The sequence below is a fragment of the Rhineura floridana genome, chromosome 3, assembly GCF_030035675.1.
Source record: "Rhineura floridana isolate rRhiFlo1 chromosome 3, rRhiFlo1.hap2, whole genome shotgun sequence".
NCBI lineage: Eukaryota > Metazoa > Chordata > Lepidosauria > Squamata > Rhineuridae > Rhineura > Rhineura floridana.
In genome coordinates, this window is record NC_084482.1 from 51,156,153 (window position 1) to 51,179,458 (window position 23,306).

The window sequence follows — 23,306 nt, forward strand, 5'->3', positions numbered from 1 at the left end:
ATGTAATGAAAGGGAGTTCCAAACAATAGAGGTTGCCATACTACAGGCCCAATTTGGGCATAGTTCAGAATGGAGTTCCTGATAAGATGGTATCTGCAGGATGCCCTCTCCTGCAAAGCACTGTAATTGGTTGGATTTATAAGGGATGAGACAGTCTTTTGGGTATCCTGGCCCCAAGCTGTGTACGTCTTTGTATACCAGTACTGGTACCGGACTAAGTTCTAGTCAGGTAGCTAATTAAGATAGCCATTATATCAGTGTCATGCAACCAGCATCTAAGTCCGTAATAGATTTTTATGCTTGATAAACTGCTTCGAAGCCTATTTTGGAATTCATTGGTATATTAATTCATATTAATTCATACTACATTCAGCTGTATGTGGGCAGGCAGGGTATTTCTGATTTCATGTAACTGCACATAAATCATATTTAAGCTAGCAATGTATCTTGCCCTTGTGAATCTGAAGAGAAATTCCACTGAATAATACTGTGTTCCCTTTGTATAGAGGTTGACCCCAGAGAAGGGAAAAGAAAGAACTATGACAGGCAAATGTTGCTTAACTTACATTTAGCATCACACTAAACTGTCTTCAACTTCTAGTTCTCCTTTCCTAAAATATAATTGGCATTAGTTATCCTAGCAAAGCCAGATGAAATCACTGGACCCCATGAGAGTTGAACACTCCTTCAATTTGGAATATTCATCAATTTGCAATTTGCATTAATGGAGAATAGTTCTCCATTTTTGTGTTCCTAGGTTCTACAAACAACACCTCTTCTTCCTGAAGCAGCTTTTAGCTAGTCTGCTAAGTTTGACTTTCCATTATTTAGCTATCATTGGGCACCCCTGTGACCCTCAGGCTGCGGTGTACTCTTGAAGTTGGTTTCTGCACCACAGGACTCCAGCTCTAGACTTATTTCATGGATGTCTCAACATTCTATCAAATGCAGTGTGCCAAAAAAAAAATCCAAAGGGAATCTGAATTTTATGGATCCTTTGAAGCATTCAAAGTAGAATAGGTTCAGTGCTTTTGCAGGACTCTACTCCCTTGTTGATTTTAGAAAACCAATTGATTTTAGAAAACCAATACAAAGATGTCATCTTTTGCAGCAAGATACGTTTTTATTGATGTTCTAATGTCTAGGAAATTTCTTCAGCTTGGTAAAAGATGAAAGACACTTGAAGACACGTGTGTTACAAAGAGACCTTTGCCCCTTGTGGTGTTCTTTTTTCAATCCAGAAACTGGATAAGGTTTTTGCATTTGGTCTGTTGCTTCAACCTCCTATGGTGTCCAGTCTAAAGAATTGCCAACTACTAGATTTTAGTTCCAGCACAAAGTATGATATATCAGGTTTCATCTTGTCAAGTTATTCCAGTGGCAATACTAGAAGGCCAAGCAAACTTTCTTAAGAACTGCCTGGGATAGTGGTACTCATTTTCTTCTAAAAACTAATACTCCTGGGTATTGCTGAGTTATGAGCGCTTGATTTGTAATGGACCTTTAATTCAGACTGAGGATAAATTGAGACTCCTGATGCTCTGTTGTTGTTGCCGCCTAGGGACAGGGACGTGAGATGCCAAGTACATACCCTGATTCCTGGAATCATTCAGAATTCTCAGGATTCCTTTGGCCCAGCAAATTCTATGATATTGGTCCAATCTCTTTTCCCTCCCTGACCCCCCACCATTCCCCCATATTTCCAGAGCTTTGCAGGGTTCTTTATACTAGGTTGTCACTAATAGATCCAGCTTTTGCCTAATGCTTTCTGTGAAAAGTTCTTTTCAGCATTTTCAGTGCCCAGTTTGCCTTTTGGTTATGAAACATCAACTTTTAGCTCCAGCTAGTGTTTTGTTCTCCATTGCTACAGATAAGATTTCTGCTCCCTACTTTCTTTCCCTGGCCCCAAAATAATCCCTTTACAGTTTTCACAGCTATTCTATCTTTTCTCTATTTTTCATTCCATTTTTAAGAGGAAACTGAAAAACTAGCCAATACTTGGACGGCCAGTTTGGCCAGCACTGCTAGTATGGGGCTCTTTATTCCCCACATTTCTTCTCAATGTTGCTTGTCTCTCTTACAAAAGAATGATGGTGATGGCTCATCTTCATCATTCCATCCATCCTTCTCTACAGTAGTGATTTGTGTTGCTCATTAGTACTTGCAGTTATCTGGGTCAGGGTTAGTTTCATCAGCCCTGAAAGTTTCCATGTAGCTGTGTCATGACACTGCAGATAACATGGCAGGTCCCGGACAGGACTGGACAATGTGTTACATTCCTGTGGCTGGAAAGTTTTTATGTCTTGTACCAAGTTGTACAGGCCCGCTGTAATGAATTTGCTAGGCACTTCCAGGATAAAATCTTTAGCATCTGCCAGGACTTAGACTCCGATGTTATAGCAGGTGAATCAAGCGAGGTATCCAGAGCACAGCCGTGTCCTGATTTCTTGGATGAGTTTCAGTTGGTACAGCTTGAGGACGTTGACAAGGTGCTTGGACAGGTTCGTGCAACCGCTTCTGTGCTGGATCCTTGCCCTTCTTGGCTAATAAAAGCTAGCAAGGATGGAACAGCCGGCTGGGCCAAGGAAGTTATTAATGCCTCTCTGCGAGAGGGAGTGGTCCCTGGCCCCCTGAAAGAGGTGGTAGTGAGACCACTCCTGAAGAGACTCTCCCTGGACCTAGAAAATCTTAATAACTATAGGCCGGTGGCAAATTTCCATCCCTGGGCAAGGTCCTTGAATGAGTGGTTGCAGGCCAGCTCCAGACACTCTTGGATGAGACCGGTTATCTGGATCCATTTCAGTCGGGTTTCATGCCTGGTTTTGGCACAGAAACAGCCTTGGTCGCCCTGTATGATGACCTCTGTCGGGAGAGAGTGACTCTGTTGATTCTCCTTGATCTCTCAGCGGCTTTCGATAGTGTTGACCATGGTATCCTGGGAAGATTGGCTGAGTTGGGAGTGAGAGGGACTGCATGGCGGTGGTTCCACTCCTACTCGGCGGGTCAGCTCCAGAAGGTGGTGCCTGGGGAACATTGCTTGGCACCCTGGACTCTCCAGTATGGGGTGCCGCAGAGGTCAGTTCTGCCCCCCATGCTGTTCAACATCTACATGAAACCATTGGGTGCGGTCATCTGGAGCTTTGGAGTGCGTTGCCATCAGTATGCCGATGACACGCAGCTCTATTTCTCCTTTTCATCTTCTTCAGATAAGGCTGTCAATGTGCTGAACCAGTGCCTGGCTGCGACAATGGACTCGATGAGGGCTAGTAAACTGAGGCTCAATCCAGACAAGACTGAGATGCTGTTAGTGGGTGGTTCTTCTGACCAGATGGTGGATGTCCAACCTGTCCTGGATGGGGTCGCACTCCCTCTGAAGGAGCAGGTTCATAGCTTGGGGGTTCTCCTAGAACCATCTCTGTCACTTGAGGCTCAGATAGCCTCGGTGGCACGGAGTGCCTTCTACCAACTTTGGTTGGTGACCCAGCTACGTCCCTATCTGGACAGGGATAACCTGGCTTCAGTTGTCCATGCTCTGGTAACCTCCAAGTTAGATTACTGCAATGCGCTCTACGTGGGGCTGCCTTTGAAGACTGTTCGGAAACTGCAGCTTGTGCAAAATGAAGCAGCCAGATTGGTAACAGGGACCAGACGGTTCAAACATATAAAACTGATTCTGGCCCGCTTACATTGGCTGCCTGTATGTTTCCAAGCTCAAGTCAAGGTGCTGGTTTTAACCTATAAAGCCTTACATGGCTTAGGACCACAGTACCTGATGGAACTCCTCTCCTGATACGAACCCACCCGTGCACTATGCTCAACATCCAAGGCCCTCCTACTCGGGGGGAAGCTGGGAGTCTGGCAACAAGGGAGAGGCCCTTCTCAGTGGTGGCCCCCAAATTATGGAATGATGTCTGTGACGAGGTGCGCCTGGCGCCAACACTGTTATCTTTTCGGTGCCAGGTCAAGACTTTCCTCTTCTCCCAGGTATTTTAGCATGTGTTTTTAAATTGCTTTTTAAAATGTGTTTTTAAATTAGTATATTTGTTTTTAATGTTTTTAATTGTTGTAAACTACCCGGAGAGCTTCGGCTATGGGGCGGTATATAAACGCAATCAATCAATAAGTACAGAATGGTATATATTTCTATCGTTCCCCAAAAGCAGAAGCATGCTGCTTCCAGGCCAAAAGTGCGGCAGAGGTATGTTTGTGCATGCACAGGCACAAGTGTACATATTAACGCAGGGCAAGGTACTTGTAACAGGGTTGTAGATTAGCCTCAAGAGATGCAATAATTGCATATCCATTTGGAAGTAAATCACATGGAATTTAATAGATCTTCCCCCACAGGAAAGTTTGTATAGGATTGTAGACTCAGTCTCTTACATATGGGAGTTTCTGGGAGGCCTTGGACAGATGGTGTCCATTGGCTGTGGGGGGGGGGGAACAGCCCAAATGGAGCAGGCTCTTATTTTGTCTTTGCAACTTTAGATTTTAATCCTTTTTACCAAAGTCGTACTAGTAGTGTATTCCAGTGTTATGTCATGTACAACTTGGTGAACCTATTTCTGCCTTTTTATAAAGTTAATAAGGACTGGACAGAACAGAGTAATGCCAATATCTTAATTTGAACTAACACCATAGTGTACTGCAGCTGTGACAATTGAAATTCAGTGCTGGGAGTCATTAGGAATGCAAATAAAACAAAGTATCATAATGCTATTATATTATTTATTATTAAAGTGTTTATAGGCCACACTTTTCATAGAGTACATCAAGGCAGTTTACAACATACAAAGACGTAAAAAATAATAATAAAATATCATGAAGCACAATAACAAAAGCATCAATAATACTGTACTGGCAGGGTGGGGGGAAATTATGTTAAAAGGCCTGTCTAAAAAGTTCGGTTTCTAAAAGATGCCTGGAAGAAAGGAGGGGTGGTTCCTGCCAGACCTCTGTTTGTAGGGAGTTCCACAGGGCAGGGCCTGCCACACTAAAGGCTCGGTCCTTGGTGGAGGCCAACTGAACCTCAGGCACGTGGGGAACCACCAGAAATGCCCCATCAGAAGATCTCAGTGATCAAAATGAAACATGGAGTCAGGCTGTCCTGAAGGAATTTTGGGCCCATGTTGTTTAGGGCTTTGTAAATTAACACAAGTCCGGTAATACCTCAGTTGATGAATCCTTCAGGAACAAAGCTCCTATTAAGGAACGCTTTTTTAAAAGATGAAACTGACAAGCTTTGCTTTGCTATGGATAAAATTTCAAGCCTATGTCATTGCTTTAAGGTGAATCTGACTGGCTTGTTCCTCTTTGCTTTTGCTAAACTTTCAAGCCTGTGCCTTTGCTTTAAAGTAAAACTGACTAGCCTGTGTCTTTGCTTTTAAGTGGAACTGACCAGCCTGTGTCTTTGCTGTGCTGTCAATAAACTGATATGCCTGTGCCTTTGCTTTGCTAGGGTGAAACTGACAAGCCTGTGTCTTTGCTTTCAATAAACTGATAGGCCTGTGCCTTTGCTTTGCTAGGGTGAAACTGACAAGCCTGTGCCTTTGCTTTCAATAAACTGATAGGCCTGTGCCTTTGCTTTGCTAGGGTGAAACTGACAAGCCTGTGTCTTTGCTTTCAATAAACTGATAGGCCTGTGCCTTTGCTTTGCTAGGGTGCTGAAACTGCCAAGCTTGCATCTTTGCTTTCCTTGGGTGAAACTGACAAGCCTGTGCCTTTGCTTTGCTTTACATTAAACTGACAAGCCTGTGCCTTTGCTTTGCTAGAGTAAACTGACAAGCTTGTGTGTTTGCTTTGCATAAAAGAGATCTCTTGCTTTCTCCCGGGAAGGATCCAATACAATTCAGAGGAGGAGAAGGAGGGAGGAGGGGTGGATCCTGGGTGCCAGGTAGGCACCCTTTAAAGACCCTGTTGAAGCTGCCTCCACCATCTGAGAGCAGGTGTAGGAACCTATCCTTATTGTTTTCATGTTATTTCTACCTCTGGTACCAAAGTTTCTGTAAAATAAGTAATGTCCAGGAAAGCATCTACTTTGTTAACTGAGGTATTACTGTACCCTGAACCTGGCGCAGTAGCAAACTGGCAACCACTGCAGCTGTTTCAGCAGCAGGATAATATGTTGCCTGTAATCTGCTCCTGTAAGCAGTCTGGCCACTGCATTCTGCACTAATTGCATCTTCTTGACCAGATACAAGGGCAGCCTCACATAACGCATGTTACAGTAATCGAGTCTTGAGGTTACCATTGCATGGACCACTGGGGTCAGGCTGTCACGGTCCAAGAACGGTCGCAGTTGGCTTACCAGCTGAAGCTGGAAGAAAGCACTCTTCGCCACCGAGTTCACTTGAGCCTCTAGTAACAGAGATGGATCAAGGAGTAGCCCCAAACGGTGTACTTTCTCCTTCAGAGGGAGTGCAGTCCTATCCAGGACAGGCAATTTACCTATCTCCCAGGCATGGGAGCGATCCACTCACAAGGCCTCCATCTTTCTAGGATTCAAACTGAGTTCATTGACCCTCATCCTTGAACTTGGTTTGCACAATGTGTATTCACCTTATGAAGCGCATTGCTGTAGAAGGCTGTAATGGCAACTAACCTAGCTTTTTAAAATGGATTAGACAAATTTATGAATCATAATCAAAACATTAATGTGCAGCACTTTTGGGGACAAAACCTGGCACAAAAGGTGAAAGGAGACCATCCCTGTCCATAGGCTTACAATTTAATGCAATGCAATCCAACTATAGTTCCACAATGGGTCTGTTCACAGCTGTTAGCCATGTAAGCTGAAAGACATCTCTATTTACCAGATGCTGAAGAGGATGAATGGTGATGCACCTATCGCCATCTTGGGTTGCTTGTGAGCTACCAGAGGAATTTGGCTGTTGTAGGTGGAATGCTGAATAAGACGGACTTTGGTATAGTCAACCCAGGTTTTATCTCTTGACAGTGTGTTTTCAGAGTATTCTTCTTTTCTCCCCCACCAATAGTTTTGACAGTAACACTCATGCATTTAAAAGTTTGCCAAGGACCTTAGTCATAGATGCATCCTGGATGTTCAGAGATCCCTTGTCTTGGCTTATTGGGAGGAGGAGGTTCTCTTGCAGCAGCTGCCTGGTGCTGTCATACACTCAATTTTCAGATACGCTAATAACCACATATTGGCAATCTTTAACATTGAAAAGATTGACTGGCTCTGCATAAGTACTTTGGCTATGAGTATATAATTATAAGCACTGTGTCGTCAGAAGAATTCATAAATTTGCACACTGCAGAATCTTGAAAAATCTTTAAAAACAAAACAGCAAGTTCTTTGTCTGCATTTATTCTTTCCACAGTGCTGTTCTACCTAGATTAAGGCAGCTGATGTGAGGCATCATGATAGTGTCAAACCAAATATTGAGTGAAGGCATTTTTAGTTCTTCATCTTTCTTCTTCCATCCTTCCACTTTTTGCTTATTTCCCCAAAGCTAGAAGATGCTACAAGAGGCAGAAATATCCCATCAGTGATAGAAAGCAGTGTTGCAGACAAACTACTGAATTTGTACCAGAGCTCTTCTTCAAACTAGGCCTTGAAATTCAATCTTTCTTCCTGATAAAATATTCAGATGTGGTTGGAAAGCTTTGTGTAGCACCTAAAGGCCCACTTCTTTCTCTCGTAGAAGCACATTAAGGGTAGGCTTGATTATGTAAGAGTAACCTATATAAATGGTGCCATCTGTGATGCAAAATTAGTTCTGTTTTGAAAAGAAGGTTGTATTGACACCAGCACCCTACACATTTTCTTTCATCTTGTCCAGAACAGTGGCTAGGAAAAATTCAGTATAAGGCTTCTGTTCAAATGAATTTTGAAAATATTTGTACCCATTTGACGATGCTCAGGCTTTTATATAGGACACAGTGCAATCAGAGATGGCTGCTGAGTTTTAGCATGGACTGCAGCAGTTCGCCATGCAAACATATGTTGCAGACCCCATGGGAAGCTGTGTGGGCTTGGATAAAGGTCCTCTGGTCCAGTGGAATAAAAGACAGCCTTGCTGGCTTGACTATCTGCAGTGGCAAATCTTGCAGGACAATCTAGTTCATCACAGTACTAAAAAAAGTGTCAAGTTAGCTGGTTCCTGTATAAGCCCTTAGGACTTGAGCTACCACCCAAAGGCTTCAGCTCCTCAACCTTTGCTCCAGTCCTTTGATGAATGAATTCCTTCCTAGTTTGGAGGCAGGTGGTTTTATTCTAAGGACGAGTTGTGTTTTTAGGAAAAAGCTCATTAAAGGCCAAGTCTCCTGACTACCCCTTGCCCAATGTGATTGTTTCTTTTGTTACTTAAGTTTTGTCCAGCTTTCAAGGAGATGCAACTTAAGTTAATGCTGTCTTACCACTACTGCCACTACTGGTCAGCAAGCCATGCTGCCCTATTCATAGGGTCACCATAAGTTGGAATCGCCTTGAAGGCAGTCCATTTCCATTTCAGGTGTCTCCCAGCTTGAAGTTTGCTACGTTCTATAAAAATATAATTGGCTAATAAAATAGCGTATGTATGTGTAGTGAGGGCCATGAGTACATACCTCTTGAGGGACAGAGTTTACAGATATTTCTTGCAATGAGGAAAATGGAAGCTTCTGTTTTATTGGAACAGTATTAGTGAATGTCTTTCAGATTTTAGTAACTTGACTTTTTTTTTAAGGCACTAAACATGGAAATCCCCAAAGGGAAAGATAAAAGTGAACAGGTGCTGGGAAAAATGTTTCTGCATATTAGAACTTAATTGGATTGGAAGTTGAGTTCCAGATGGACTAGTTATATGGGTGGTAAAGCAGGTTCTTTCTTGCATGGACAAATCTGTAAGCTGGTTTCATTGGATTTGATCTTGCTCTTTGCAGTCTTGCAAGATTAAGGGCATCGCTGTACAACAGCTGCTCATGTTGCAGGTGGAATGCTGTAACATACAGCTAGAAATATAGGAAGTGTCCCTAGCAAAGGCAGAAACCTTTTTCGCTCATTACATCATGGCCAATAAAGGGCATCGACATGAGATGAAATCCCATGGAGGACTATGGGTAATGGCTGCATTGTATAAAAGCATCTGATTCCCCAAATAATACTATGAAGACATGCCCATAAAAAGAAGTGGGCTCGTAAGCTAGTAAATTTCATCAGAAAAAGTCTTTCCTCCTCCCTGAATCTCCTGTTGGAGCTCTGAATATATAAAGACACAAGCCCCTACACTTGTCACTGAAGACATTACCCTGCCAAACAGGCTGTTTTGTTTAAGAAATGGAAAGTATCTTATGAGATTTTTTCTATAATCAGCATTTCATTCAAAGAATGCCTAGAGGGGCCTATTGGCTTACCATGTTTTGGACAGGTGTCTGATTGGGTGCGACATGGATTTTTCTGCAGAAGAAGAGGTAGGTGATGATAATATGATGCGTGCTTCCACTTATGTATAAACAGCTGCTTCTTTCTATGAATCTTTCTAGTCAGGCTGGATTGATAAAAGTTTGCTTGTTCATTGTTCTTTAGTAAATTGGCACTGTTTTTGGTATTTTTAATTTTGAAGAATGTGACCACCTCCGTCATTCTGGAACTTGATGAAAATTAATTGGACACCAAACTTCATATCAGTAAGGTTGAGGAGCACACTGATGAATCTAGGAAAGGGGTTTTGAATTGCTCCAAAATTCTTATTGTTGTTGTTATGTGCCTTCAAGTCGATTATGACTTATGGTGACCCTATGAATCAGCAACCTCCTATTGCATCTGTTATAAACCACCCTGTTCAGATCTTGTAAGTTCAGGTCTGTGGCTTCCTTTATGGAATCAATCCATCTCTTGTTTGGCCTTCCTCTTTTTCTACTCCCTTCTGTTTTTCCCAGCATTATTGTCTTTTCTAGTGAATCCTGCCTTCTCATTATGTGTCCAAAGTAGGATAACCTCAGTTTCATCATTTTAGCTTCTAGTGATAGTTCTGGTTTAATTTGTTCTAACACCCAATTACTTGTCTTTTTCGCAGTCCATGGTATGTGCAAAGCTCTCCAATACCACATTTCAAATGAGTTGATTTTTCTCTTACCCGCTTTTTTCACTGTCCAACTTTCACATCCATACATAGAGATTGGGAATACCATGGTCTGAACAATCCTGACTTTAATGTTCAGTGATAGATGTTTACATTTAAGGACCTTTTCTAGTTCTCTCGTAGCTGCCCTCCCCAGTCCTAGCCTTCTTCTGATTTCTTGACTGTTGTCTCCATTTTCGTTAATAACTGTGCTGAGGTATTGATAATCCTTGACCTTCATTGTCAACTTTAAAGTTACATAAATCTTACGCTGTCATTACTTTAGTCTTCTTGACGTTCAGCTGTGGTCCTGCTTCTGTGCTTTCCTCTTTAATTTTCATCAGGATTAATTTGAAAGCATTACTGGTTTCTGCTAGTATGGTATTGTCTGCATATATTAAATTATTGATATTTCTCCAATTTTCACACCTCCATCTTGGTCCAATCCCGCTTTCCGTATGATATGTTCTGTGTGTACATTAAACAAATAGGGTGATAAAATACATCCCTGTCTCACACCCTTTCCGATGGGGAACCAATCAGTTTCTCTATATTCTGTCCTTACAGCAGCCTCTTGTGCAGAGTATAGGTTACGCATCAGGACAATCAGATGCTGTGGCACACCCATTTCTTTTAAAGCATTCCATAAAAACTCTTATACTCAAATGAATTTTTATTATATTTTGCATGAGGTAGAGAAAAGCGTCCCCAAGCCCTCTTTCTCCATAGCAGTGGGGAAGCAGTCATCCTGGGAGTGGGAGACAGGTATCTCATCCCTGAAGGCTTCATCCACCAACTTATCTGCCTTTTTTAGCCTCTGCAGATCAGCCACCTTGGCCTCAAAGGAATAAACTCGTTCCCTGAGGGCTGGAAGCTCATTGCATCAAGCACACACCCACAACTTCTGTCCAGCAGGCAGATGGTCATAATTGTGACATTCTGTACAATACACTAGATACTCCCCACACTCCTGTTTGCTTTCTACCAGCATATCTATTACCATTTATTGAGCTAGTTTACTTGAGAGCTGGGGGGTTGTTAGGAGCTGGGTGGGTGGGGAGTAGTTTGCCTTCGCCTCCTCACCCTGCTGCCAAACTCACTGAACTGCTTGTTACCTTGGCTTGATGCTTTGGCACTGGGGCTTAAATGTTGTGTCAGCTGGGGCACTCCTCTTGCTTATGGAGCCACTTGATTGCTGGAGGAGTGTGGAATGGCTTTTACTTCATGTATAGTGCAATGTGCTCTTGAGCAGCCTTTTGTTAAATATTAGGATTGTTTTCCGCACAAAACCTGAATATATTGAAACTAGGGGCTATACTCCTGCCTTCATCGCTTACCTACCACCCCCACCCCATTAACCCCTTAGACCAGAGGTGGGGAACCTTTTTGGCTCCCACCCTATAGACTAACTTTGACAGGTGTATTGCCCCACCCACCTGTCAAACACATGACATCAGTGTGGTGCCACAGTTGACAGGTGGGTTGCCCTGCACACCTGTCAGAAGTTCCAACAGCAGAGGCTGAGAAGGGGAGTGTGGGAAGGCTTGCAAAATCTGCTCTGTGCTGATCCTTTCAACCTTTAATGATCCTCTCCCACTTCTCCTTTGCTCCCCTTCCCCCCCAAAGTCTTTTGGAATCTTCACTCTATTTCTCCTTCGATTCCTCATGTCAGATGTGCAATGGATTCCCCTCCTGCTTTTCCTTTGCTTATTATTTATTTATTTAATTTGTATCTCACCCTTCCTCCCAGCAGGAGCCCAGGGCGGCAAACAAAGCACTAAAAAACTTTAGAACATCATAAAAACAAATCTTAAAATACATTAAAACAAAACAGCTTTAAAAACATTTTTTTAAAAACCTTTAAAAAGGGTTAAAAACATTATTAAAAAACATATTAAACAATTCTGACACAGATGAAGACTGGGATAGGTCTCAATTTAAAAGGCTTGTTGAAAGAGGAAAGTCTTCAAAAGGCGCCGAAAAGATAGCAGAGATGGCGCCTGCCTAATATGCTTGCCCCCGTGTTGCCCTCAGTGACAGAAAGCAAGGAGGAAGGAAGCAGCTGGTGGCAGCAGCAAAACCGGATGATTCCTAGGGAGCTAGCCCAGCTTGACTGTTCCTTCACAACTCACTTGGCTTCGCTATCCACCTCCATCTCCCTTTTTTGTGCCCTCTGATACCACTGAGGGCAAAACAGCATCATTGGTTCAAGGTAGGTGGCAGCAGCACAGCAGGATGCTTGCTGCGGAGCTGCCCTGTCCTGTCCTGACTGTTCCTCTGCAGTTCACCTGGTCTCCCACCCACCTCAGTCTCCCTCTTCTGCTTCCCTTCTTCTCATCCTCCAACACTGCTGCGATGGCCCAGCAGCTCTCAGAAATCTGTCATCATGCTGTAGTTTGAAGTGCCATCTGTCGGCGGCCAAGCAAACTACAGCATGATGGCATTCTTACGGAAATATTGGTAACAGTCTTAAATGAGACAAATTGAGGTGTGAAGCTGCAGGTTTCACAATGGTAATGATCACCAAATCACTTGACTACATCTTGGAATACTGATTAACAGTGCTCATCGGAAATGTCTACCTTGTGACTTTGCCTCCCTCTCTGACCGCTTGCAATGCAGAGAGCTGTGTGTGTATTTATGTGGTTCCCGCTCCTCTTGTTTTCCTGGCAGTAGATAAATCTGCATGTTTGATTTACTGCGAGGAAAACAAGGGGAGGGGGAACCACATAAATACGCACACCCAGCACTCAAACAGCAGTGTCCGAGTGTCTGTCCTTGGAATTTGCCTCATAGCCACATTTTGCTTTTGAAAGCTTAGCAAATGTAAACTTTTATGGAAGATCTCTGGTTGGAGATTACAAATGTATAATTTATATAGGTTTGAGTGAATGGTTTAAGTCACCTGTTAAGTGGTGAGTTAGGTGGAAAATACAACCCCCACCTGCAGAAGACGTAATAAACCTCAAACAAAACTATGCAGGTAAGAAGCCAGCAGGCGTGTGGGGGCTTTCCAGTGTTTTGCACAGCCTGCAGCATGTACGACTTATCTGCCTGTTGGACAGCAGTCGTGGGTGTGCTCTCGGTGCAATGAGCTCCTGGCTCTCCGGGAACGACTTCATTTCCTTGAGGCCAAGGTGGCAGACCTGGAAAAGCTGAGAGAGGCAGAGAGGTGTGTGGAGGAGGCCTTCAGGGATGTTATAGCTGTGTCCCGCTCCAGCAATGATAGCTCTCCTGCTATCATGGAGAACGATGGTCTCGGGGAAGGAGAGCATCCAGCTGAGGAAGAGGGAAACGATCCCTTAGAAGGGACCCATTCCTTGGGGGATGAGCAGCTATCCTCTCGTGCCGAGGATATATCTCCAGGGGGTGGAGGGATCCTTGTAGTGGGTGATTCGATCATTAGGAACATAGACAGTGGGGTGTATGATGGGCGTGTAGACCGCAAGGTGTTTTGCCTGCCTGGTGCGAAGGTTGCGGATATCGCCCGTCGTTTAGATAGTTTGGTAGACAGTGCTGGGGAGGAGTCAGTGGTCGTGGTGCACGTTGGCACCAACGACATGGGGAAATGCAGCCGTGAGGTCCTGGAAGCAAAATTTAGGTTGCTAGGTAGGATGCTGAAAGCCAGGACCTCCAAGGTGGCTTTCTCTGAAATGCTACCAGTTCCACGCGCAGGACCAGCCAGACAGGCCCAGCTTTGCAGTCTCAATGCGTGGATGAGACGATGGTGTCGGGTGGAAGGGTTTAGATTTGTTAGGCACTGGGGAACATTTTGGGACAAGCTGGGCCTGTACAAAAGGGACGGGCTCCACTTGAACCAGAATGGAACCAGACTGCTGGCACTTAAAATTAAAAAGGTAGCAGAGCAGCTTTTAAACTGACTGAGGGGGGAAACCCGACAGAAGCTGAGAAAGGTCCGGTTCGGAATAAACCTCCCCCCTGGGATAAAAACCAAAGAAATGATGAAATGTTAAAAGGGGTAGGCCTAGAAGTAGGCATGGTGAGAGCAGGGGCACAGGATATAAATTCAGAAGAGCAAAATTACCACAGGCCTAACCACAAGTGCCAAAGACACTTGAAGAGAGACACTGCTTACAAGTGCCTGTATGCTAATGCTAGGAGCCTGCGAACCAAGATGGGAGAACTGGAGTGCTTGGTCTTAGAGGAGAGCATTGATATAGTGAGCATAACGGAGACCTGGTGGAATGGAGAAAACCAGTGGGATACGGTTATCCCTGGATATAAACTATATCGGAAGGACAGGGAAGGACGTATTGGTGGCGGAGTCGCTCTATACGTGAAAGAAGGCATTGAATCCAGCAAGCTCGAAACCCCAAAAGAGGCAGACTCCTCCACAGAATCGTTGTGGGTGGTGATACCATGCCCCAGGAGGGACTTAATACTGGGAACGATCTATCGTCCCCCTGATCAAAATGCTCAGGGAGACCTTGAGATGAGATATGAAATTGAGGAAGCATCCAAACTAGGAAATATGGTAGTAATGGGTGACTTCAACTACCCAGACATAGACTGGCCGCATATGTGTTCCAATCATGACAAAGAAGCAAAGTTTCTAGATATTCTAAATGACTATTCCCTAGACCAGTTGGTCATGGAACCGACCAGCGGGACGGCAACCCTGGACTTAATCCTCAGTGGGGACCGGGACCTGGTGCGAGATGTAAGTGTTGTTGAACCGATTGGGAGCAGTGACCACAGTGCTATTAAATTAAACATACATGTAAATGGCCAATTGCCAAGAAAATCCAACGCGGTCACATTTGACTTCAAAAGAGGAAACTTCACAAAAATGAGGGGATTGGTAAAAAGAAAGCTGAAAAACAAAGTCCAGAGGGTCACATCACTCGAAAATGCTTGGAAGTTGTTTAAAAACACTATATTAGAAGCTCAACTGGAGTGCATACCGCAGATCAGAAAAGGTACCACCAGGGCCAAGAAGATGCCAGCATGGTTAACGAACAAAGTCAAGGAAGCTCTTAGAGGCAAAAAGTCTTCCTTCAGAAAATGGAAGTCTTGTCCGAATGAAGAAAATAAAAAAGAACACAAACTCTGGCAAAAGAAATGCAAGAAAATAAGGGATGCTAAAAAAGAATTTGAGGAGCACATTGCTGAGAACATAAAAACCAACAACAAAAAATTCTATAAATACATTCAAAGCAGGAGACCATCTAGGGAGGCGATTGGACCCTTGGATGATAAGGGAGTCAAAGGCGTACTAAAGAACGATAAGGAGATTGCAGAGAAGCTAAATGAATTCTTTGCATCTGTCTTCACAGTGGAAGATATAGGGCAGATCCCTGAACCTGAACTAACATTTGCAGGAAGGGATTCTGAGGAACTGAGACAAATAGAGGTAACGAGAGAGGAAGTTCTAGGCTTAATGGACAATATAAAAACTGACAAATCACCGGGCCCGGATGGCATCCACCCGAGAGTTCTCAAAGAACTCAAAGGTGAAATTGCTGATCTGCCAACTAAAATATGTAACTTGTCCCTCGGGTCCTCCTCCATGCCTGAGGACTGGAAAGTGGCAAATGTAATGCCAATCTTCAAAAAGGGATCCAGAGGGGATCCCGGAAATTACAGGCCAGTTAGCTTAACTTCTGTCCCTGGAAAACTGGTAGAAAGTATTATTAAAGCTAGATTAACTAAGCACATAGAAGAACAAGCCTTGCTGAAGCAGAGCCAGCATGGCTTCTGCAAGGGAAAGTCCTGTCTCAGTAACCTATTAGAATTCTTTGAGAGTGTCAACAAGCATATAGATAGAGGTGATCCAGTGGACATAGTGTACTTAGACTTTCAAAAAGCGTTTGACAAGGTACCTCACCAAAGACTTCTGAGGAAGCTTAGCAGTCATGGAATAAGAGGAGAGGTCCTCTTGTGGATAAGGAATTGGTTAAGAAGCAGAAAGCAGAGAGTAGGAATAAACGGACAGTTCTCCCAATGGAGGGCTGTAGAAAGTGGAGTCCCTCAAGGATCGGTATTGGGGCCTGTACTTTTCAACTTGTTCATTAATGACCTAGAATTAGGAGTGAGCAGTGAAGTGGCCAAGTTTGCTGACGACACTAAATTGTTCAGGGTTGTTAAAACAAAAAGGGATTGTGAAGAGCTCCAAAAAGATCTCTCCAAACTGAGTGAATGGGCGGAAAAATGGCAAATGCAATTCAATATAAACAAGTGTAAAATTATGCATATTGGAGCAAAAAATCTTAATTTCACATATACGCTCATGGGGTCTGAACTGGCGGTGACTGACCAGGAGAGAGACCTTGGGGTTGTAGTGGACAGCACGATGAAAATGTCGACCCAGTGTGCGGCAGCTGTGAAAAAGGCAAATTCCATGCTAGGGATAATTAGGAAAGGTATTGAAAATAAAACAGCCGATATCATAATGCCGTTGTATAAATTTATGGTGCGGCCGCATTTGGAATACTGTGTACAGTTCTGGTCACCTCATCTCAGAAAGGATATTATAGAGTTGGAAAAGGTTCAGAAGAGGGCAACCAGAATGATCAAGGGGATGGAGCGACTCCCTTACGAGGAAAGGTTGCAGCATTTGGGGCTTTTTAGTTTAGAGAGAAGGCGGGTCAGAGGAGACATGATAGAAGTGTATAAAATTATGCATGGCATTGAGAAAGTGGATAGAGAAAAGTTCTTCTCCCTCTCTCATAATACTAGAACTCGTGGACATTCAAAGAAGCTGAATGTTGGAAGATTCAGGACAGACAAAAGGAAGTACTTCTTTACTCAGTGCATAGTTAAACTATGGAATTTTCTCCCACAAGATGCAGTAATGGCCACCAGCTTGGACGGCTTTAAAAGAAGATTAGACAAATTCATGGAGGACAGGGCTATCAATGGCTACTAGCTGTGATGGCTGTGCTGTGCCACCCTAGTCAGAGGCAGCATGCTTCTGAAAACCAGTTGCCGGAAGCCTCAGGAGGGGAGAGTGTTCTTGCACTCGGGTCCTGCTTGCTGGCTTCCCCCAGGCACCTGGTTGGCCACTGTGAGAACAGGATGCTGGACTAGATGGGCCACTGGCCTGATCCAGCAGGCTCTTCTTATGTTCTTATGTTCTTAGAATCTTTAATGAAAAGTGTCTGTTCTTAAGAATTTATTTCTGAAGCAATGTTTGAGCTAGGCATGTTTGACTTATATCAGGTCTAATTGTGAGTTTGTGATTAATGAATGTATGTTGGCAATTCCCCCCCCCCCCCGGCCATAATTGAACTTGTGTTCAGTTCATCAGACAAAGTGCAACAAGTTTACACTTTGTCAGATTCTGTGCGTTGTTTAGGCTCCTGATTTTAAAAAGGCCAGTAGAATTGCTTGGGGTTTTCCCTTCCCCGGCCCCAAATCATATTCTTTTATTTTTATTTTGTTGATAACAAATTATTTTTTAAAAAAGGAAAAGAAATTTTGAAAGGAAAAGAAAAAGAGCAGAACTAAGTTAAATTAACCTGCAAACTATAAATTACAATGAAGAGCCGATAAAAACATAATTCCATGTACATAGTCAAAAGTTTTTTTCTGTCCCCCCCCCAAAAAAAGTTTTCCTTTTTTATTTATTTTATTTATTTATTTATTGAATGTATTAGTCGCCCATAGTCCAGCCACTCTGGGCGACGTACAACATAGGCATACAATACGTAGGCATTAAAAATCTAAAAACAATGAAGATAAAATCTAGTCCACCCCAAAAGCCTGCCTGAAGAGCCAGGTCTTCAAGGCCCGGCAGAAGCTCATCATGGAAGGGGCATGGCGGAGATCATTTGGGAGGGAGTTCCACAGGGTGGGGGCCACAATTGAAAAAGCCCTCTCTCTGGTCCTCACCAGTTTGGCTGTTTTGACTGATGGGATGGAGAGAAGGTCTTTTGAGGCTGATCTTGTTGGGGGGCATAGCTGATGATGCTGGAGGCGCTCCTTTAGATAGACTGGGCTGAAACCGTATAGGGATTTAAAGGTCAAAACCAACACCTTGAATTGGGCCCGGTAAGCAACTGGTAACCAGTGCAACTCTTTTAGCACTGGAGTGATATGATCTTGCGGGCGGCTGCCTTTAATCAGGCGCGCCACCGCATTCTGTACCAGTTGCAGCTTCTGGACCGTTTTCAAGGGTAGCCCCACATAGATCGCATTACAGTAGTCTAGGCGAGAGGAGACCAGGGCGTGTACCACTGATGGGAGCAGATGATTGGGAAGGTAGGGGCGTAGCCTCCGTATCAGATGGAGTTAATACAGCGCTGCCCAGCTCACAGCCGAAACCTGAGCTTCCATGGACAGTTGGGAGTCAAGAATGACCCAGAGGCTACGGACCTGGTCTTTCAGGGGCAATTGTACCCCATTGAGCACCAGGTCTAAATCCCCTAACCTTCCCTTGTCTCCCATGAACAGTACCTTGGTTTTGTCAGGGTTCAGCTTCAGCTTGTTCCTTCCCATCCAGCCACTCGCCAACTCCAGGCACTTGGACAGGGTTTCTACAGCCAACCTCGGTGAAGATTTAAATGAAAGATAGAGCTGCGTGTCATCCGCATATTGGTGACACTGCAGCCCAAATCTCCTGATGATAGTCCCCAGCGGCTTTATATAGATGTTAAATAGCATTGGGGGGAGGATGGAGCCCTGTGGCACCCCACAAGTGAGAGGCCAAGGGTCCGAAACCTCATCCCTCAATGCTACTCTTTGGTGCCTATCAGAGAGGAAGGAATGGAACCACTGCAATGCAGTTCCCCCATGCCTAACCTCTTCAGGCGGTCCAGGAGGATACTATGGTCAACGGTATCAAAAGCCACTGAGAGGTCCAGGAGGATGAGGAAGGTGCACTCACCCCTATCCAACGCTCTCCTCATATCATCCACCAAGGCGACCAAGGCTGTTTCAGTCCCATATCCAGGCCTGAAGCCCGACTGAAATGGATCCAGATAATCCGCTTCCTCCAATTGCACTTGCAACTGCTTTGATGCTGCACAGGGATGAGAAAATGAGACTTGACTCAAGATTTAGGTTTTTGGGTTCAACAGGGCTGTGTGTCAAAGTGACTTGGATTGGTGAGGTCTCAGGATACAAAGGCAACATAGTCCAATCTTGTCTATTGGATCTTCTCTGCTCCTTGCCACTTCTTTAGTATGTGGCTTTTGGACTAGCTTAGTCTATTCTGGCCTTCTGAAGGATATGGTAACCTATTATGCTTCTTAAGGAAGGGGCCAGCTTCCCACAGTGGGTGTAATACCCCATATGTGTTGACTGGCTTTGCTGCTGCTTTCAGAATGATGAGGCTTTTCTTCCTTTGGTGGTGGGGGAGGGAACTGGAACCTTAGCCAAGCTGGAAGGGGGAAGAGAGGCTTTCACATTGGTTACCCACAGAGAACCCCCTCAATGCTGCTCTGGGAGGAAGGGTGGGATGTACATCTAATTCATAAATAAATGAGGAAGTGCTGCTTCTCCTCGTGCTCCAAATGCGTGGAAATTTCCTTGCTTGCCCCTTAAGGTTTGCAGGGACACAGGGAAGCCCCGCTGGCCTGCCTGTGGTCCAGCTGCTTCCAACAGATATGCTTGCTTTGACTGTCATTCATAACTATTAAGGAAGAAGGCAGGATCCCAGGGATCTCAAATTCTCAGGTGCACCTGACCAGCTTTTCGCATTCACTAAGGACCAAACTAGACCTGATAGGACAGCTGTGTTTCACATTTGCCCCATTTGTGTATATATAAAGTAACTCCTAGTTTGGCCCTAAAATAATGCAGGCTAGCTATGAATCATGTGAAATAAACTCTAAGCTAGGTACTGGAATATTTTTTTTTGGAGCTGGGAGGGAAATAAAATCTATACAGGTGTGGGAGGGTTCCCATGTTTTATATATATAAAGCATGTGATTGACAGTACAATCGGTTGTACAGTGTAATGAGGAATAAGTCCTTAAGACCAATGTGCAGGTGTGAACCAGCAGCTCTCTTCTCTGCTACACCTCCCCAAAACACATTCCTTTTTATATGGGAGGCTGCAAAGATTGCTACACTCTGCAGCCATTTCAGCAGTCCAGGTTCACACAAAGATTTCTCCCTGCTCTCTTGTACACAGGGAGAGAGAAAACACCTGGTTTGCATATACAGTGCGTTGCAAAAGTAATCAGACCCCTGAGCAATGCTCTCATATTACTGAATTACAAATGGTACATTGTAATTTCGTTCTGTTTATTTTATACACACAAATATTTTAACTCAAACTCAATTATTGTAAGGTGACATTGGTTTCATGTTGGGAAATGTTGGTAAGAAACAAAAAACTGAAACATGTGGCTTGCATAAGTGTTCAATCCCTGCCCTGTGGAAACTCCCAGTTTACACAGATGAAAGAAATTGCCCTATCGAGGACACAGTTACCTTACAATTGGCCTCCACCTGTGAACCATTAAAGTTGCTGTCACATTGTCAGGATAAAAACCCCACTATTGAAGGATCATTGGTCAGGCTGTGGATCTGAAGAAAAATGAAGACCAAGGAGCATTCTACAAAAGTGAGAGACAATGTAATACAAATGCATAGATTAGGAATAGGGCACAAAATAATATCAAAAGTGTTTGGATATCCCAGTGAGCACAGTTGGATCAATAATCAGGAAGTGGAAGCTGCATCACACCACCCAGGCACTGCCAAGAAAAGGCCGTCCCTCAAAACTCAGCGCTCGAAAAAGAAGGAGACTTGTGAGAGAAGCCACAGAGAGGCCAACAATTACTTTGAAGGAGCTACAGAGTTCAGTGGCTGGGAGTGGAGTAATGGTGCACCAGTCAACCCTGTCAAGAGCTCGGCGTAACACTGACCTGTATGGGAGGGTGGCAAGAAAGAAGCCGTTACTCAAAAAGTACCATTTGAAAGCACGTCTGGAGTTTGCCAGAAAGCATGAGAGTGCCCCAGCTGTGATGTGGGGAAAGGTTTTGTGGTCAGCTGAGACCAAGATAGAGCTTTTTGGCCAAAACTCAAAGCGCTTATGTGTAGCGCAAACCTAACACTGCCCGTGCCTAACACACACCATCCCTACAGTGAAGTGTCATGGTGGCAGCATCATGCTGTGGGGATGCTTCTGATCAGCAGGGACTGGGCATCTTGTTAAAATATAAGATAGAATGGATGGAGCAAAATACAGAGAAATACTGCAAGAGAGTCTGCTTCAGACCACTAAAAAACTGAAGCTTGGGAGGAAATTCACTTTTCAGCAGGACAGTGATCCCAAGCACAAGGCTAAAGCAACATTGGAGTAGCTCAAGAACAAAAAGGTGAATGTCCTACTGTGGTCCAGTCAACGTCATGATCTCAATCCCATTGAGAATCTGTGGCGCTTTTTGAAAATTGTGGTACACAAGCGACATCCAACCAACCTGAACAACCTCAAGCGAATCTGCCAAGAAGAGTGGGCCAAAATCCCTCTGACACTGTGCAAAGCTGGTACATACCTACCCCAAAAGACTTAAAGCTGTCACTGCAGCGAAAGGTGGCTGTACCAAATATTAACATGTGGGGGTTGAATACTTATTCAAGCAACATGTTTCAGTTTTTTATGTTTCTTACAAACTCCCAACATAAAACCAATGTCACCTTACAATAATTGATATTGAGTTTCACTGTTTCAAAATAAAATACCATACAGAATGAAATTACAATGTACCATTTGTAATTCAGTAATATGAGAGCATTGGTCAGGGGTCTGATTACTTTTGCCAGGCACTGTATACAAACTGCCCTGATAGAGGCTAGCACCTGGGCAGTGCAATTGCCCAAACCTAGCACTAGAAGAGCTGGGTTAATTTTGCTCGATGGGCCGTCTGTATGACTCGGAGGGGGGTCATGTTAAATATGGCTTGCTCCTGCTTTTTTGTTGTTAATATGCAAATGTAGTTATTATAGACTAAGTTCTTTTATATAACTACAAGCTTCTATCCTTCTTTGTCAGAGATGTATCTTCTGCAGTGGCCTACTTTTAAAAAACAAACCCAGCAACAGCTTAGACCAGCTTTTCCCAACCTTTGGGTCCCCAGATGTTGCTGGACTACAACTCTCATCAGCCCCAGCCAGCATGGTCAGTGGTCAGGAATGATGGGAACTGTAGTCCAGCAACATCTGGAGACCCAAAGGTTGGGAAAGAATGTCTATGTTCCACTTTATATATGTTTAAATTTATAAAGCAACTGTGTGTACTTGGAATCTCTACCTAGCTAGGGGTTGCCAACCTTTTTGGACCAAAGAGCACATTTCAAATTTTGAGAGCGTGCTGGGGGCAACAGCCACAAAATGCATGCCATGGGGGTGTGGCATAACAAAAGTAGAGAGTAGTCATGGTGAAGCTTTTCCCATAATTGTATTTCCATACCAGAAAAGACTTGTCCTGTTGAATTGCTGCCAGCCATACAGATGTTAAACACACAAGAACCTTGTTTTTCCCCAATACCAACCCTAAACCAAAGCCTGGGCTGCCATCCTGTACCCACTTACCTGGATGTAAGCCCCATTAAATACAAAGAAACATACTTCTTAGTAGACATGTATTTGTACTGTAAGCTAACTATACAGTGAATTCTTAATGAGTCCTTGGTCTTCAGCTCCTGCCAAACAGGAGACGTACCTAAGTCTCTTTGCAAAGTTTTCAGATTTGCCTTTTTTAGGGAGGGGGATTTTTTAACATTTGCCCACATTTATTGTGCAGCAGTATTTGCCTTTTGTGGGGAGGGGGGATTCTAACATTCACCCACACATATTGTGTAGTAATATGTGCAGAAAATAATTTCTAGGCACTACCTGATCTCAGGTGAACCCACTGACTAGAGGAAAGATGCATCCTGGTTGCTAGGGAAAAGGAAGGGCAAACTATAGAGTTCCAAGGACTAGCGGGAAAATACAAAAGCAGAAAAAGTGCTCTAAAAGGGAGGGCAAAACAGCAGCTCTTTAGGACCCAGGGATTCCTATTGCTTGGTGTACAAACAACTTGCTTATCAATCACAGCTCTGACTTCACTCATTGGCTTATAACACTGATAGGCAGGAGCAGCCAGGTTGGCTCATTTAAGTTAAATCGGTTAGAAGGGTACCTGCACTTTTTGCTCCATAACTTCCTTTTTTCCCCCGATGAAAGCTAGGAGTGCCACTGAATAATTTTTCAGACACCATGGCACCCACAGGCAACTGGTTGGCGACCCCTGTGTAGTTACTCTGTGTTAAATGATCCTAAATATGT

At 43.9% G+C, this 23,306-nt stretch overlaps 1 protein-coding gene across 4 annotated transcripts in view; it reads left to right on the plus strand.

Annotated features, from left to right (window-relative positions):
* The window catches only part of NPLOC4 (NPL4 homolog, ubiquitin recognition factor), a 106,424-nt gene that overhangs the window by 75,449 nt on the left and 7,669 nt on the right, over positions 1–23,306 (plus strand). The gene's annotated exons all lie outside the window — the stretch shown is intronic.